This window comes from Astatotilapia calliptera, chromosome 17 (genome assembly GCF_900246225.1).
Source record: "Astatotilapia calliptera chromosome 17, fAstCal1.2, whole genome shotgun sequence".
In the NCBI taxonomy this organism is placed as follows: Eukaryota; Metazoa; Chordata; class Actinopteri; order Cichliformes; family Cichlidae; genus Astatotilapia; species Astatotilapia calliptera.
In genome coordinates this window covers 2,682,538-2,698,697 of record NC_039318.1, presented here as the reverse complement: position 1 = coordinate 2,698,697, position 16,160 = coordinate 2,682,538, and the positions used below count along the sequence as shown (strand labels likewise).

Sequence of the window (16,160 nt, the reverse complement as noted above, 5' to 3'; positions counted from 1 at the left end):
GTGTGTGTGGGGGGGGGGGGGGGGGGGCGACTGCATGCATGCATCCTGGGCCGGGTCGCGGGGGCAGGAGCCCAAGCAGAGAAGCCCAATCCTCCATCTCCCCAGCCACCTCCATTAGCTTGTCCGGGGGAACACCAAGCCGTTTCCAGGCCAGCCGAGAGATATAATCTCTCCAGCGCGTCCTGGGTCTGCCCCGGGGTCTCCTCCTGGTGGGACACGCCTGGAAAACCTCACCCAGGAGGCGCCCAGGGGGCATCCTTGTCAGATGCCCAAACCACCTCAACTGGCTCCTTTCAATGTGGAGGAGCAGCGGCTCTACTCTGAGCCCCTCCTGAATGGCTGAACTTCTCGCCCTATCTCTAAGGGAGAGGCCAGCCACCCTTCGGAGGAAGCCCATTTCCGCCGCTTGTATTCGTGCTATATAAATAAAATTGAATTGAATTCGCGATCTCATTCTTTCAGTCACTACCCACTGTGCGTGGCCATAGGTTAGGGTAGGGGTGTAGATCGACTGGTAAATTTAGAGCTTCGCTTTTACACTCAGCTCTCTCTTCACCACAACAGACCGGTGCAGCGTCTGCATCACTGCGGCCGCTGCACCAATCTGTCTGTCGATCCCCCGCTCTCTTCTCCCATCACTCGTGAACAAGACCCCAAGATTCTTAAACTCCTCCACTTGGGGCATGAACTTGTCCCTGACCTGGAGTGGGCACTCCACCCTTTTCCGGCTGAGGACCATGGCCTCAGATTTGGAGGTGCTGATTCTCATTCCCACCGCTTCACACTCAGCTGCGAACCGTTCCAAGCAAACTCCCATGCACCCTCAAGTATCCTCGAGAGGATAAAGAGCTGATCCAGTGCTCCACGACCAGGACAAAAACCGCATTGTTTCTCCTGCATCTGAGGTTTCTTAAAGATGGGGAGCACCACCCTGGTCTGCCAGTCCAGGGGTACTGCCCCTGATCTCCACGCAACATTGTAGAGACGTGTTAACCAAGACAGCCTTACAACATCCAGAGCCTTCAGGATCTCGGGGCGGACCTCATCAACCCCAGGGGCTCTGCCACCAAGGAGTTGTTTAACTGCCTCAGTGACTTCGCCCACAGAGGTTGGCGGGTCATCCCCTTCGTCCCCAGACTCTGCTTCTGCCACAGAAGACGTGCCAGTGGGATTAAGGTCCTCGAAGTATTCCTTCGACCGCCCGCCAATTTTCTCAGTCAAAGTCGGCAGCACTCCAGGTAGAGCACCGCTTTCCCCTCCTGAGTCGCCTCAAACTGTGGTTTGCACAGAAGTCCAATAACAAAACACCACTCGGGTTCAGATCTGGGAGGCTGTTCCTCCCAATCACGCCTTTCCAGGTCTCGCTGTCATTGCCCACGTGAGCACTGAAGTCTCCCAATAGGACAACAGAGTCCTCAGGAGGAGCACCCTCCAGTGCCCCCACCCAGAGACTCAAAGAAGGCTGGGTACGCTGAACTGCCGCTTGGCGCATAAGCGCAGACAACGGTCAAGACCCGTTCCTTGACCCAAAGGCGAAGGGAACAAACCGTCTCGTCCACTGGGAGAAACCCCAACATACCGTAGCCCGCCGCCTTTCACCAGGGGCAACTCCAGACTGTTGCTCCTCTGCCGATACTTTTAAGAATCAAGTTTCTGAACTCTGACCCTCTAAAGAGGGCTTCATAGTAGGGCTGCAACGATTAGTCGACTAGTCACGATTACGTCGACTATCAAAATCGTCAACGACTGGTTTAATAGTTGACGCGTCGTTTGAAGCTTTCTAAGATCCCAAAAAACGCAGGAATAAGTAGCAGGATTTAAGAGTGTAATAACGGACTGAAACAGAAGATGGCAGCACTGCATGTACAAGGATGCCAGCTGCCGATAAACCCCGAAGAAGAAGAAGTAGCTCTGTCCCAGAATTCATAGGCAGCCCAGCTCAGTTTCCAACAATGGGGGCAGCTAGTTAGTTTTAATATTACTCCTATTATCTTTCTGGGTCACAAAATAAACATTTAACATATTTTCAGGCAGGAATGTAGCTGTGTAAACCTCAAATATCTGCTCAGTTTATCAAGTCGTTTTCAAACCCACCGCCGTCTTTCACTACTCAGATTAAACATGATATATAAGTCACTTAGATAACTTAAAAATGTTATTGTTTGGCTTTTTTTAGTATTTTATTTGTTCGGTTTGGCTGAGATTAAAGTTATAGTTTTTACACAGCTGAATAAACGTCAAGCAGACAGCTGATTATCAGAAGTGTGAGATGCTCCAGAATTTACTCCGGTGTCCTGTTATATTTTAGATAGCAAGGAGTTTATTAAACTTCACCAAAACAATCTGAAAATTTCATTAAAATTTAATAAACTATCATCTTGTCTTTATTTTTAGTTAGCACAGACCTTAAACACTAATAGGCTGTAAGCTAATGATAGTTATATAAGAGCAGATGCTGCTGGTGCAATAAGCTGTAGTTTTACGTCCAATGGATGATGATCTGATTAGTCGACTAATCGCAAAAATAATGGGTGACTAATCGACTATCAAAATAATCGTTTGTGGCAGCCCACCCTGGTAAATAATATGCAAAAAAGCCTCTCTCATTGCAGAGCTCAAAATAATTAACCAGCTTCAGTAACACAAGGTGAATGTTTAACTACAGCCCGCATGTATCCAAAAAAAAAAAAAAAAAAAAGCTATTAAATTTAAAATTACATCGCCATGGTAACTTATGCCGTAGATGTTTAGATTCCAGATTAGAGATTAACAGACGTGAAATCACTACTGACCAGTATATTCTCTACAGAACATCTACCCTAAACTAAGCTTATGTTAAAATTGTGAGTTTAGATTTTATCTTTACTTCCAAACCCTTAAACAGCACCGAGTCTGCAGTGAGAGAATCAAAACTAAAACTGTCAGGAACAGGTTATGTTCCCCATTTTTAAAACACCATTTAATGCCTAACCCTTCCAAACTACACTGAAATATTTCAATTTATGTAAGCTTAGCTATAACACTTTTTCCCTTTATGGATGAAACTTTACCTTCATTAGATTTGGAAAGCTGCCCTCTATTTTTTTTAAGTTAGATGTTAAACAGTTACAATTGCTCAACTCTTAGTATTAACAGTAACTCAGTAAAACATCTCTACTGTGGCTTTAAAACAGCCATATTGACTAATATTAGTCAGTGAAGTCTAATATTAGCAATTACACATGCTTAAAGTCAGGAACATTAAAGCAAAGTTTTTTCTGTAAATGTCATTACTCATTTTTATCCAGCGAATTTTTTTTTTTTTTTACAAAGTTAAATTACTGGGAAAAAAAAACACTTTTTATTTAATAAAAAAAACTTGCTTGGGGGCAGATCTGGAGCTTTGAAAATTAAATGTCAAATCAAGATTCAAGCTTAATCTAATGAAAATTCAGGTTGAGTAAATAATGACCCCAAATTAGATGCTTTATAACAAATTTTTATACTCTCACAGATGATGACAGTGTGGACAAAGCTAATAAAATAACTCCCCCCCCCAAATTTTTGAGATAAGTATCATGGTCGGGCATGTGTTCATTTACTCGCTCCGCTGGATTAAAAAAAAAAAAAAAGGAGATTCTGTTCTTTATCTGCCCGTTGCCATGGTGAGTCGTGGTAGCAGATTCCACTGAAGATCGCTTGCTTTCGCTACTTTACGTACACACTTAACTCAAGCTGTACGCTGTACGTCCAATGGATGATGATCTGATTAGTCGACTAATCGCAAAAATAATCTGACTAGTCGACTATCAAAATAATCGTTTGTGGCAGCCCTGTGTTTGTGTTTGTTTACACATGGTAGATTTTTGGTGTGAATTAAACACAAAGGGTGCAGATTGCTGAATGATTGAAAGTGGACAGGAAAGAAAGCAATGGAAGCGGTTCAAGAATGGGAAGAAGTAAACATCAAAGATTAAAAAAAAAAAAAGCAGCATGAGAAACATACACAGTGGCTGTATTGGACAGAGTATGAGTTTTTACTGACACTCAGGTCCGTATGTTATAGCTTTGGTTGGAATAGCTCACTAAATGTAGTCCCACATATTTTGACACTTCACCCTGGTGAGCGTAACAGTTACAACATGTGAAAGACATTCTGCAAAACAGTGTGCAGCACGAGTGCACAACCATGCTATTCCCTTTAGACTGGTTAACTCAGCAGATCTCACAGCCGACCTCTGGAGTAGACCAAGAACTGTAGCTGGAGTTTGATTTGGTTTGGCTGTGAAATAAAAAAAGACTCACTGATATCGAGGGCCCTTGCAACAGCGACCCGCCCACTGTGTCAATAGGGAAACACAAGACTGGAAAGGCTGGGTAAATGTGATTGGTAATAGCTAAGCTGTCAAGGTAGTGTTCATTTTCCTTTGTTCAGTCTCCCTCCCCTCACCCCCAGTCAGTCGCAGAAGATGGCTGCCACCCCCTGAACCTCTGATGGAGGTCTTTTTCCTGTTAAAGGGTGTTTTTCTTTCCCACTATCGCCAAGTGGTTGGTCATATAGGGTTGTTTCAATATTGGGCTTTTCTCTTTTGTTATTGTAGGGTCCTTATAATATAAAGCGCATTGAAGGGACTGTTGTAATTTGGCACCATATTAAAAAAATGAATTAAAACGAGTCACTGAATGGAGTTGAGTGACCATTATCTGGACCCAGTGAAAGTGTCTGTGTAGGAAAAAATGTGATTGTCATGTGCTTTTATGTTTTTAATTTTTACATCCTTTCAGAATGAGAGTTAATTGTGTGTTAAGATTTTAATACATCAGGAAATTGTTCAGGTTAATTTCATTTTGAACTTTTGTGGAATATTTAGTTGTGAATCTGATAAAAGTATTTGTGCGTCAAATCAGGTCCTGAAGATTCCCTCGAATTTCTGTTACTGTTGCTCCACACAGTTGTGTAATTCAGCTCATTAATTCCTCCTATTTAAGGAGGTTTTAATTTTTTTTCTTAATTTATTTTTTGTAATAACTGAGGAAAATTCTGGCCCTTTAATGGTATTTGATAAAGTTTCCAGAGAATTTGTGTAATGTTATAGAAGCCAGACTGTTTACCCCTTCAGGGAAACAACACTCAGACAAGCATAAGAACAATACAGGTCATGAAGTTGCTCCGACTTAATTATGTAAATTCACTGAAAAATGTGTCACAGGGCTACAGAGGTCAACAATGCTGAATGGCTCTGTTTGCTAAAAATAGCTGGTGCCCTCAGGATGCTCTCAGGTGCTATGGATAAAATAATCAAATTTCCTCTTACAGTTTACCATTTGATCAGCGTGTCTGTTGACATTTCATCTACAGGGCTGAGGTATGGTTTGTGTGTGCTCACTTTTTGCACATGTAGAATCGTCATGACCTCAGCTCTGACCTGACTGTTCTTCCCTCAGGAAGCACACAGCTGGGTGCTTTTGTGAGCAGCTTGTTCCCCCCACAGCTGGACCAGTACACACAAACACTCACTAATATAGGAACACACACATCCTGCATGCTGTGCATACACTTTTAGTACCCAGAGCACTGAGACGTTAATCTTAAAATATCCAAACCAACTGTGTTATTTCTCTGTGTCCACGAGATTCCCACAGAATTCTTCCAAAATTAGCAAACACCAGGGCAGAGCTTTTGGGGTTCAGACATATGGAAGGCTGGTGTATAAACACAACATAAGGGCAAGACTGGGAAGATTTATTTTAATGCGATGAGACACAAGATTGCATTACCTGTGAGGGGCTTCTGGGTGAAAGCTGAATCCACTTAGCCAGGAAATTAGAAGAACAATTGTGAAGTCATTATAGCCAGCTCTGGTGATCCGTGTGGGTCTTTTGTAGTGTAGTTTTGCTCTGGAAATACCCAGTCAAATATGAATGAGTGTTTATTGTTAACCATAATGCTCTTTTTTTTTTTATTTCCAAAGGGTGTTATCAATTGCTAAAGACAAAAATGCATCTAGCACATGAGTACAACTAAAGAACATGAACACCAATGTTGTTTCTCCATTCGACAAATGGCATGTTCAAAAATGACCTGACACCCAAAGTATCAACGTGAAGATGAGACTGGTGTCAAAATGCAGGTAAAAAGTAGCCACATATAACACAGGGGGACAGGAGAAACCTGAACGTTTACCCAAAGTGTAGTTTTCTTTTAAAGTTTAAAATATTGAAATATCTGGTAACAAAAGAAAGATGTTAGATGTTGAATTAATGCATTTTTCCTATTATTGTTGTCACACATACACTCTACCAAAGCTGAACAATATCAGCTCAAAATAAATGCAACTGTGAATCTTTTCGTCTAAAGATCAAGCTCAACTTGAACAACTAATGGTGAATATTACTGACATCTTTCATCACTATGACACTCACCTATTTCAGTGTTGTGGTAAAATGAAAGGATATTAGAATGAAATTCTGGCTTGTGTACACCAGTCACTTGATATTACTAAGTTAATCACCCCTGTCAACATGTCCTTCACGGTGGCTGTTGGTAACATTAGATTACACAGTGGAGTTGTTGACTTACCTCAACACTGCTTACCCAAAGTGAAAGGCTTGGTAATAGGAGTATCACTTTACCGGAGGTTTGAGCTTCTCTTGTCACTCACACATGGGGCAGCAGATGTTGATGTGGATAACGAAAAATATTTTCAACCACTATGATTTGTTAACTGCTGGGTTTCTTTTTATTCGTAAGTATAGAACTATGAAACCTATAAAATGATTTCTTGGCATCTTCCCCAAGAGGAACATTTTTTAAAATGCTGCTGTCCGGGTCCTTTTCCTTTGCTGTTTGTAGGTGACTTTCTTTTTTCAGAATTTGCTATTTTCAATAACACAGCTGTAATAACACCAATACAAGTTATTATAAATAATGTCACTCGTGGCTTCAGGAACAGGGAGAAATTACTGAACAATTTGAAGCTGCATCTTCTTCTAATTCTAGCATTTGTTGCTTTAGATAATTTCCTTAGTGATGAATACAATATTCAGATTCTGTTGACTTTTTCACTTGGCAGCTTTACTGTAGGGGTACATGGTGCTATCTAATGTGTGTAGCAAGGTTTTTCATATGAAGAGCATATATAATAATAATAATGATAATGATGATTAGGGCTGTGCGATATGACCAAAATCTCATCTCCCGATATATCGTCCCAATAAATCACAAAAATGTAACATTTTCTGTAAATTCTGTGAATCTCGGGCAGCTCGACTTGATGAAGTGTTTCCAGCTGGACGTCGTGTAGCTGGAGTCGAGTGTTTCAACCGATCCATAAAACGATGCATTTTTAGACATAAGTTGTAACGGACGCCGTTTTCTTTGTGAGTATTTATTACACAGCGTGCTGCGGGGAGAAGCCTGTTCTAACGTTTGAGTCTAAGGTTTATTTTTTAGCACCTGACTGCTCTTTTTTGCTTCTCATCCATAAACACTGCATACTCTTTCACGTGATTCAGTTTATTTTGAAAAGTCTCAACAGGATCTTGAGCTTTATTGTGAAAGGTTTATGTGGAAATTAAACAAGCGGACAGGCGATGGTGTTACCGTCGTTGTTGCTAACGACAACGCATAAAAACAGGTGCTTGTCTGTCCGCTTAATATAGTGTGGTTATATTAAATATAAGAGAAAGAGAGAACTTTAAGAAATTAATATAGCCACTACAGTGACCATCAAAACCATGATTGCCGTAAACAGTTTATTTTATGACACCACGAAACAAATGATAGCGTAAAATGATACGATAGATGTTTTTATATCGTTATATCGAACGGCCCTAATAATAATAATAATAATAATAATAATAAACGTAGAAGCCACCTGCTGGATAGTGAATGTTCATGAGTCAGACTGGGTGTACCTGTGATTTTGTGTATTTGCTTTTCAGTTGATTCAGATGCACTTCTTACACAGGTATTTTTAATACTTTGGTATTAAGTATTGTGACCCTTGAGTATATTTAAGTCACATGCAGCAGTCGTAGCTTCCGTAGAGCGGACTCTTCTTCTCTGTCATTGCACTCGCACGCACAGAGGAAGCTCTCACTGCTGCTCTGCTGCTGACGCCGGCAGCCCTGCAGCACTAGCCTACATTTCAGAGCAAGACGGAGAGAAATATGGTGATGTCACCTCCATGTCTCTCTCTCTCTGCCTCTCTCTCTCCGTCTCTGAGAAGCTGTGTTGTGAATGCGATGGTGCTTTCTGCTGCGCGAGCCGCATGAGGTAGGTCCTCCATTCAGCTCCGCTGTTGTCGTGTAGCACACGTGCATGCTGCATCGGTGTGGTTCCCTGTGTGCTTGTTCAGAATTCAGATTCAGAACAAGCACACCGATTGTCCGTTTCAGTTTACCTGCATGTCACGAGGATAAATGTATTCTGTTATGTTCCTGCGTGTATTAACCTCATCTCGTTATCTCTGTATATGTAGAATGGCTCTGTTAAAATCAGATTCTGATGTACTGAGGTCACATCTCACTACAGCTTGATGACGTGGTCTGATACCAGCTAGTTTCTCAGAATTTGTCCAGTTTCAGAATAGAGGTAGCTGATGATTTTCCACGTTTAGATGAAGCTGCTGATAGCAGCGATCGTGCAGAAACAATGATTAGGATCTTCAGGTTGCACTTTTTTTTTCTTCTTTAAAGGTTATTCTAGGGTCACAAGGTTATCACTCATCTCTGTAGCCTCTGCACTTCCCCAGTGATGTCTGTTCCCTAGTGATCCTTCCATATATACTGTAGAATGATTGCAACCTTAAGCTGAATGTGCCGGCATCTCTGCCTCATATCATCTCTCCTGTTTCTGTTATGCAAGAGGTATCGCACACAAACAGACACACATTATTTGACTGAAGCTGCATGCGTCATACACATTTTTTGTGCAGCTCAGTAGTGGATTCGTGGCTCTGTTCTCTCTGTGATTTTTCTCCCTGTCTCTGTAGCAGGGATGGTTTATTCTGCCTATTATGAGCCAGACTGAGGCAGCCGCAGTGTTTCTCCCATAATCACACTTAACGCTGTGAGGTCACCACAGTCTCCTTGACACTCTAGGAGCATTCTTTAGCATTCCCATCCACATGCTGCTGTTACAGAGCAGATAAATCTATACTACTGATGCTGAGTCTCCTTGTTGTATCCAGAAGCCTTTTATTCATGCAAGGACACACACTTGATGATGGTGCTTCACGTTTTTCTCCCACGAGTAATTGCGATGATTATAGAAAGAAAAAAAGTCTGGAGTGAAGTTACAGCTCTGGATGCTCTGAATACTAGCTGTGATGGAGTGGCTGGTATTTTCACCTCATGAGTCTGTGTGTGTGAGGCACTTTGGCATAAATCGGATTATGTCTGTTCATCTATTGAAAGATTCAGGTTGGCTTTAAAGATATTTATTTTAACAATCTAGAGAGCATCCTCTCTTTGCACATTTGTCTGTCCTAACATGCAACCCACTGCACCCATGGTATCACAGACTACTATCTTAACATAAAGGTAAAGCAAATGCAAATTAACTTAATGGACCTTGTAACTCAGTAGTGCTGCTACTGCAAACTCAGAACTTGTCCTTTTGAGGGACAAACGCAGACTGTGTCAGACAAATGGGTATTAAAGTTGACATCGGTGACACAAACTGTTTAACAGAAACTGAAAGTGCATACCGAGACTCTTTAAAGACAAGTAGTTACTCGACACGCATCATATTATTTTGAGCTGTCTGAGGGGAGGGTGATCTAAAATCTGAAATAAACTGAAGAATATTTTTAGCCAGGTCTTCCTAGTGAGTCAACCTGAGGTGTAAACACCATTTTCCTGTCTTTTTCTTCGTTGTTAGATCAGCTTGCGCATCCTTTAGAGTCGAACCTTTAAAAGAGTTTAAGCTACTCAAATGTGGACACAGAGGTGCTATTTAAAGGCTTCTTATATTTATAAGATTGGTTTTGTTTATGGATAAGATTTAATCTGTGCTACAGGAAAGGCTGACAGATATTTATTGGTGCAAAGTTACTATTAGTTTCATAGCCCAATACAGATGCTGCTTTTTATCTTTCATTCTCTGTATTTTCACAGGTACACTGTCAGAATTTTAAGTATTTCTGTTCTCACTAAGGGGAAGAACAATGACAGAGTGAAGTGCTGGATTCTCATTTGCCTGTGCCTACATGTTTAATGTTAGTCACTCTTTGGCCTACATGATTTTATTCTCTTTCAGTCTGACACAGACTTGGGCTATTTTAGCTTTAAAAAGCTGATGTGTGCAGAGTTCAACATGTCTGTACTGAATGATTTCTCAGTAGTGTGGAGTCCTTCTACTACTGTGAAGCAGCAATTAGTGTGTAATATTGTAATAAAGGGTGCATTCAAATTTATATAGTATAATATAATAATATAGGTTCACTGAGATTAAGACACTGGATCCAATAACAGTTGAGCAGCTGGATGACTTTTATTAGCAATTGCTGGTTGTTTGGATGCCTTAGCCAAATGATGTACATGGCACCTGTGGAGTCGGTGCAGGTGCCAGTAGTTTATTTAGATGAATCGGTGATTTCGGTGCATACACAGGATTCGTACAGGAAACATCTAAACAATAAGAAATTGTACTTTACTCAAAGCTGGTAGCCTGCTAGAGGTTTCATTTCTTATCAACCTATGATACTAAGACTCGCGCTATTGCAGTCTAACCGATATAGGGTTTTTAATCCCGATACCGATATTTGGTGGTTTAACAGTATATTTGCAGATATCTTTTTTCCCTTCCATATTCAAGAAATGTAAACTCCCCTGACATTTATTGTGCGCCATTCTTTACTTACTTATTTAGTCTTTGCCCAACTCTGTTGTTGTGTTTGTAGAGTTTCGAGCATAGGTCTCGTCTACAGGAGACCTACAGACCAAACTGTGTATCAACACTGTTTTTGCTGTCAGTAATGTAGTTTTCCGATTTTCATTTACTGGTTGATAAATTCCAATACCGACAGACTGGTTTAATATTGGTGGATTGTGCGGGTAAATTGGACTCTCCTAAATCGTTGCCCCCCCCCCCCCCCCCCCCACCCTCTCCATTTCACAATTATACCATTTTGTTGGCAATAACAGTATTGTAGTAAAAGATTTTAATTATTTACCCCTATTCGTAATGTTAGACTAATTTGTATTTTATTGTTGTATTTCTGCTAAATTAGGCTTTATTGTAAAGCTGAAATATGTTTTGCAGCTCGATATCGATTTGTTTGCTCAGTTATTGCTCAAAAATGTCTTTCTTAAAAATAAAGGTTGACAGCCTCCCCAGTCTGGTCCAGAAATACTATAACTGGTTTAATTATTCAGATTTATTATTGTGCAATATGAGTTAACAGCTGAGTCTACGATGTTACACAGGCCTCATCACTTTCTGGGATGGCAGATGACAATATTTGCCATCCCAGAAATGACATCTGCCATTTTTCTTATTTTCCTCCTCCTTTTTTCATGGATTAGTATTTTTCCTTTTTATATGTATTTTATATTCTGAATAATTTAATCTTTGAGCATTTAAATAATAAGGTTTTGATAAAGCATTACTATCATGAACAAACGGTGAATCCAATTTTTTTTTTTTAAATAATGGAGCGATTAAACCCATCATCAAAAAACTGAATATACCATACCATACCATACCATACCATACCATACCATACCACCTTTATTTATAAAGCACTTTAACATAAAACCAGAGTTCACAAAGTGCTGTACATGCTAAAAGCATAAGTAAAGAAAATTAAAATATGAAAACTTTTTGTTCTGTGGTTTGCTGTTTGAATTCTGAAATATCAGCACCCAACTTATGACATAGTCACATGGTTTCTCTCAGCTAGCATGGTAGACTTGTATGAGTCACTTAACCATTGGCATTCATTTTCCAAGTATTCAGCAGTGACAGCAGTGTAAATGTGCCTCCCCAGATGTCAGAGAGCTGTCTCACCTTTGGACAGTGGACAGCAACATCAATACAACCAGCTTAGCTTTGGGACATTGGGATTGGAAATTTACACCAAAGGTCACACGGTGCAATGTTTAGAAATTAAAGAAGCAAAAGAAGCGGTAGTGAAAAATATGACTTGTTTGGAAGAACTGCTAGACGAAAGCCTCTGCTCTCTGGCAGCACTGCTTAGGTTTGCAAGGTTGAATCTGGACAACCAGACGAGATGAGTAGAGATGTTTTGCCACCACAGCAAAAACTGAACACAGCACATCAGCACAAATGTCTGATGCCAACTGCCTAGCATGTTGACCACGGGTAATGATTGGGATTTGTTTTGCAGCCACAGGACCAGGGCACCTTGCAGTTATTGAGTTTACCATGAACTCTAGTATTCTAGAGTCAAATGAGACTATCATGCAAACACAGCAGCAAATCTACAAGATAAGAACTAGGAAAGAAACGATTCAAGAACAGGACTGCATAGTCTTTTGAAAATGTTCTTTTTCCCATGACTGTACCGTCATATCAACTGTATGAGGGACACATCCAACTATGAAGGACATCAGTGGTATTTCATCCTAGTGATTTTCTTTAAGAACCTCATCATATTGGAAGTACCTTGTAAAACCAACAGTTAGCCTCTGTAGTGTTTGAAAATATGCAACACTATCATTTTTGGGGGGTCTGTGGGGAAAAAAAGCCCAACCCTGCTTGTATTTCTGGCTTTGTTTTGGGGCCCGCTGCCAAGCCACAATTTTAGGATTCCCTCTGTGTTTGCCCTCTATCTTTGGCAATGATGCATAGCTCCTTGCTCACAGACTGCTGTGGTCCAACTGAAACAAGTGCCAGCAAACGATATGACGAAGTCCAGAAAATAGAAGCAGAAGATTAAGTTCCTGTCATTGGCGTGCCTTCTGTTTTACTAATTGACTCTAATAAATCTGCAATTTGACATGCTGTTAACTGAAGATAATAATAATTATCAGGCAGTAAGTAATACTGTTAACAAGTATTGTTAGCAGAAAGAATACTAATGCAAAGTTGAAATTGGATGGGGATTCTTTATAGTGCCAGCTTTTACATAGCCATGAGTAGCCATGCACTGAGTGCCACAGTGCAAAGTCTCCCGTTGTCCACTTTCACCAGGTTACTCTAGGTACAGGGACTTGCTCATATTTAACAATATGGCTTCCTTATTCCAGCAAACTCACCATATAAAAAAACAAAACAAAAAGTAGTTAGTATAATGATGTATTACGTGGCCCAACATAAACAAATCTAGGGCAAATAAAAAGCTATTGTTTATTTAATAATCCCAAGATGGGCTAGGCGTATGTTGAATTGAGAATGTATCAACTGAAAATGTAAGTCAGTGTCAAAATGCCAACTGTATTTGACATTTTATGTACCCCAGAGGGAAATTCTGTCACCATTCCTGTTACTGCTTCAGACTATGTAATAGCAGTAAGTGTTAGCAATCATCACAATAGAGAAAAAACCCTCCTACACACTGCTATAGAACATTCTGATATTTCTAATAATTCTTCCTACCTCAGCTGCTGCTCCCAGCTGAGTCATGTGCTGATTTCTAAAGCTGACTTTGACAACGAGTGGAAAGCATCTGTCTCAGCTTGATGGGTCCTTGAGAATTGAGGCCACATGAAGTGTGTGTGCTGGCTGGAACTGAGGCTGTCGAAGCATTGGAGCGTCTCATTGGTTGAACGACTGGTGGTGGGATTTAATGACCGTGTTGTACTCTGGCTGTTTTCTTGTCCTCGGTCTGATATTGGGTACTATTTGCGTTTCCTTGACTCCTTCCTTCCTGGTACTTTTTTCATCTCTCCTCTTGGCACCTTCATAAGGAAACGTGGTTTAAAATTGGCAGCCGCTCACTTGACTTTGCCAAAATGTTAGTAGGAAAAAGCACTTTTTTTAGTCTGTGATTATTTATCTAAAACTGCTGGCTTATGTGGGGAAGTGGTTAATTGGGTCAAATAAAATTGTATTCTATGCTTATGATATTACCTGTAATGAAGCAGTGCACCACCTTTTGAAAGCCTTTGGGATTTCCTGAACATTTCCTACACACAATTCTGTTTCTCACTAATCTGGCTCACTAACATTGGGCTTGAAACTGTCCTTTTATGTCCTCAGAAGGCATTTGTTCCACACTTTTGAGCTTTGATTGTTCTTGATGAATGGTCTGATTACTGTTCTCAGGCAGGGACACATCAAATTGTAATCTTTAACCTTTATATATCCAGTTAAGAATGTGATCAGACAGTTTTCTCAATAAATAAATAAATAAAGCACTCACAGACTGTATAACTGGTTGTAACTATGGATGTTGTCACCCACTGGCTATTGGAACAATATAAAACCCAGAATTGTAAGAGATGGTTGGTGCTGTCTGTCCTGGGACATTCTGAATAGCGGGTGTGTGCGATGACGTTTCATGTGCTGCTGCTAAAAATCTGCAGTACATCCTGTACAAAATGGATTTGACTGCAGATGTCCACATATGGAGATTTAATTAAAAATTCTGTCATATGTCATTTTGGGGGGAAATTTTATGAATAAAATATATTTGAGTCTTTTCCCCCTATATTTTGATGACCTCTTCCCTATATACTGATACCTCAGTATATATCAATAAAATGTGGTTTGATAATCATTAAAATAGTTTTGGCATCTTTCCATAGGTTGCTGCATAGGCAGAGACCACCCTCACTAACCTCTGATACAAACTCAGTCATTTTGTTCTGTATTCTGGTCTGAAATATGCCAAAAAGTAAACAGATAATGAAGCAAACTTTGTGAAAACTCTATCAGTTCTTATTAACGAAGGAATCATTTCTAAAATGACCATCAGCCTATAAAGAGGGCTATGCTTCAGAAAAACGTGTGTCCCACTGGCCATAGTGTGTTCAGGTGTTCTTTCAGGTGGGGCCAACAGATTCATAACATTAACATATCAACATAAAACGGCAATCGGTGTAAGTGACTGATATTTTAAAAAAAAGAAAAAAAATCATCTCCCCAAAAGCGTGGTGTAATTAACCAGATGGTCTCGCTTGTTCAGGAACTGATGTTCAGGATTTAACGAACAGTAGCATCACAGCTGAATACAATGGAGCAAGACTTTATTATTATTGTTTTTAAATATTTTGCATGGATACAGTGACAAAGTGGAAAGCAAACCGATATCAAGGTTTTCCATTTAGGGATGAATTGCAGATAAGAGTTAGTTAGACAAGTCCATATTAATTACATTTGTTTTATTAATGTCATTAAAAATGTCAGTGTTGCATCTAGTCATGTGATCTACTACAACAATTTCTGAAAAATATTTCACTGCTACAGCAGTTGTTGACCTCATCAATCGCATATTTATTTTGGGTGGATAAGTATAGATACTTATTGTTGATACTTTTTACCTCTAAATGAGTTAAATGCTAAAAAAATATAAAAAAAAATAAAACCACCCACACAAACACTTTAACCCACTCCCACCACTTTAAATATCAGGATTGGGTGTCATAGAAATCAATGATAACAATGTTGTCATGATACTACTATTCTGCAATGTGCAATACAAAGCAAGTCAATCATGCACGATGCAGTACACTAATTGTGGAATGAACAAGAATAAATAACCCTACAAATAAACAACAGAATCATACATTATTCACACAGTTTGATATCAGTTTTTTTTACGTAAATAATGTCTGTGCAAGTTAGCTAACTTCTATTCACATCCTCATTAATTTCATAAGAAGGGTTGATGTAGAGACGTGGTCTAGAAATTTAGAAACACTCATACGTTCCAGCAAATCTATTCAAATCATGTGCCACTGTTATTTGTAACATTTCACAATATTTTGCCAAATCAATATTTTGCCCCACTCCTTGACAAATATATAAGCAGTAGCAAGTTTCTGTAAATCCAAAGAGTACATTACAACACTTACTCTACTGATGTACCCTTGAGTAAATCCCCATCTGGTCCAGTGGAGCAGCTAAGTGGTAACCAGCACAACCTTCCCCTCGATAGATTAAGATTAAAAACAATGCCACACTCCAACACTTCTATAGGGAAAACAAGCTCAAGGCAGACAGAAAAAGACGTATTGAAAGGATGAATTTTTCAGGGCTCTCTGGGGAA

General features: G+C 39.9%; 2 protein-coding genes across 4 annotated transcripts in view; one reads left to right on the top strand and one right to left on the bottom strand.

Moving 5' to 3' along the window:
* The window catches only part of LOC113009462 (serine/threonine-protein kinase pim-2-like), a 512,014-nt gene that overhangs the window by 179,183 nt on the left and 316,671 nt on the right, over positions 1 to 16,160 (bottom strand). The gene's annotated exons all lie outside the window — the stretch shown is intronic.
* Positions 1 to 16,160, top strand: part of osbpl8 (oxysterol binding protein-like 8) — a 99,265-nt gene that overhangs the window by 16,768 nt on the left and 66,337 nt on the right. Inside the window, exon 1 of one of the 3 annotated variants that reach the window (XM_026147747.1) lies at positions 8,053 to 8,257. The exons of 1 other annotated variant lie outside the window; for it this stretch is intronic. The gene's annotated coding sequence lies outside the window, so the exon portion shown is untranslated. Of the gene's footprint in view, positions 1 to 8,052; positions 8,258 to 16,160 lie in introns of those variants that run through there. One more of the 3 variants, XM_026147751.1, reaches the window with a different exon arrangement.